The sequence below is a fragment of the Tarenaya hassleriana genome, unplaced genomic scaffold, assembly GCF_000463585.1.
Source record: "Tarenaya hassleriana unplaced genomic scaffold, ASM46358v1 Cleome70, whole genome shotgun sequence".
In the NCBI taxonomy this organism is placed as follows: Eukaryota; Viridiplantae; Streptophyta; class Magnoliopsida; order Brassicales; family Cleomaceae; genus Tarenaya; species Tarenaya hassleriana.
In genome coordinates, this window is record NW_010969549.1 from 319,956 (window position 1) to 322,504 (window position 2,549).

A 2,549-nucleotide genomic window follows, 5' to 3' on the forward strand; every position below is an offset into this window, starting at 1 on the left:
CTGAACAGGAGTCCAACGAAGTCGGCTGAAGCGACGCCATATGAGATATGGACGGGTAAACGTCTCGCGTTATCGTTTGTCAGAATTTGGGGTTGCGACGCTTATGTGAAGCATCAGATGACTGACAAGTTATCCTCCAAATCTGATAAGTGTTTATTTGTAAGCTACCCTAAGGAAACTAAGGGAGAGAACAAAGTGTTCATTGCCAGGAATGCGACTTTTATGGAGCGAGAGTTCGTCTCCAAAAGAGTCAGTAGGAGTAGGATCGAACTTGAGGAAGTTCGAGAGCAGCAAGTAGACGCTGAGCCGAGTAAACAAGTTGAAGAAGTTCAACCTGTTTCACTGCCGGTTGTGACTCAACCTTTGACGAGTGAACCTCGGAGATCAGGCAGGATTCGCCAAGAGCCAACGAGATATGGATTTCTCGTGACTGGGAATGAGGAACTCATGTTATTAGAACATGATGAGCCTACCACATACCCAGAGGCTATGGCGAGTCCCAACTCCGAGAAATGGCGCGAGGCTATGAAGTCTGAGATGCAATCCATGTCAGACAACCAAGTATGGACTCTGGTTGATGCATCTGAAGGGATAAAACCCATCGGATGCAAGTGGATCTTCAAGAAGAAGACCGACATGGATGGCAACGTGCACACGTATAAGGCACGACTTGTGGCGAAAGGATTCCGTCAAATTCATGGTATTGACTATGATGAGACCTTTTCGCCCGTACTTATGCTAAAGTCCATCAGGATCCTACTTGCCATAGCCGCATATTACGACTATGAGATATGGCAAATGGATGTCAAGACCGCGTTCCTTAACGGGAACTTGACCGAGGATATGTACATGACACAACCCGAAGGTTTTGTCAATCCAAGGAACTTGAGGATGGTGTGCAAGCTTCAGAGGTCCATTTATGGACTGAAGCAGGCTTCGAGGAGCTGGAACCTTCGCTTTGATGAGACAATCAAAAAGTTTGGTTTCTCACAGAACGAGGACGAGCCATGTGTTTACAAGAAGGTTAGTGGGAGCACAGCAGTTTTTCTGGTGCTGTACGTGGATGACATTCTCCTTATAGGGATTGACGTTCCTACCTTGCAAGACGTTAAGTCTTGGCTAGGAACGCTGTTTTCTATGAAGGACCTAGGAGAAGCGGCCTATATTCTAGGCATCAAGATCTATAGAGATAGATCGAGGCGTCTTCTAGGATTGTGTCAGAGTACTTACATCGATAAGGTCTTGAAACGGTTCAAGATGCAAGATTCCAAGAAAGGAACCTTACCGATGAGCAGTGGCACAGTTCTCTGCAGGAGTCAGTGTCCTACGACACCTGATGAGCGAGAACGCATGGACCGGATTCCATATGCTTCGGCAATTGGATCCATCATGTATGCCATGCCTTGTACTCGACCGGATGTATCCTACGCGTTGAGCATTACGAGTAGATATCAGTCAGATCCAGGTGAGTCATACTGGATCGCTGTCAAGAACATCCTGAAGTACTTGAGAAGGACTAAGGATGTATTCTTGGTATACGGAGGGTCGGAAGACGAGCTCGTTGTAAGAGGTTACACCGATGCTAGTTTCCAGTCAAACCCGGATGACTACAGATCACAGTCAGATCCCATCAACGATCCAAACACATACTCAGACGGTTTCACCTTATCAGGGAGATTATAGACAGAGGAGACGTGCACATTTGCAGAGTGTCGACAGATGACAACATTGCCGATCCGTTGACGAAGCCTCTCCCTTCGTCGAAGCATGAGGGTCATGTTAGGGATATGAGCATTAGATGTTTAGCAGTTCATGATTAGAGCAAGTGGGAGATTGTTGGTTAAGTGCTCTATGACGTACTGTTTATGAGCTTTGTTCAGATACATTCGATGTATTGATATTTTCTATGGTTTTATGAGAGTATTTGATTCATTACATGTTCTTGCATACTAGATCTGTTATGAAATCCATGTATCATTATGAATGATACTAAACTCCCTAGTCTTGTGTCATTATGGGAATGATGACATAATAAGACTAGTATGATGTGTGATTGATGATCATAGCGATGATCATAGGTATTGGATACGATCACTGTCATAGGTATTCGTTGGAGAACGAAATATGGGATTGACCCGCATGAGATTGTCACATGGACTAGCGTCATGACTTGAATCTCATATGGCGGTTCCATGATTGGATCCTAAGACCTGAGATATCTATGGAATCCAACATGAGGAGTTGCGTGCTTTGAATACGTCAAACGTCCTGCGTAACAGGAGGATTATAAAGGCGTGTATCAGGCACGAAACGAATCATGTACTGGATTGTAGATAGTCAAGACGAGATTTGTACCTCTCATAAAAGAGAGAGATATCGCTGGGCCCCTCGTGTGAGCGAGACTGTAGAAATATGTGACCGCACTATAGACGACCGTCATCTATTTCAGACAGTCTAACTCAATGAACGAGAAAGCAATCGAATCAGATAAGGTGGCTTGTCCATGCCTTATGTTCGACATATGATATCGCGATACAAAAGGATCATCA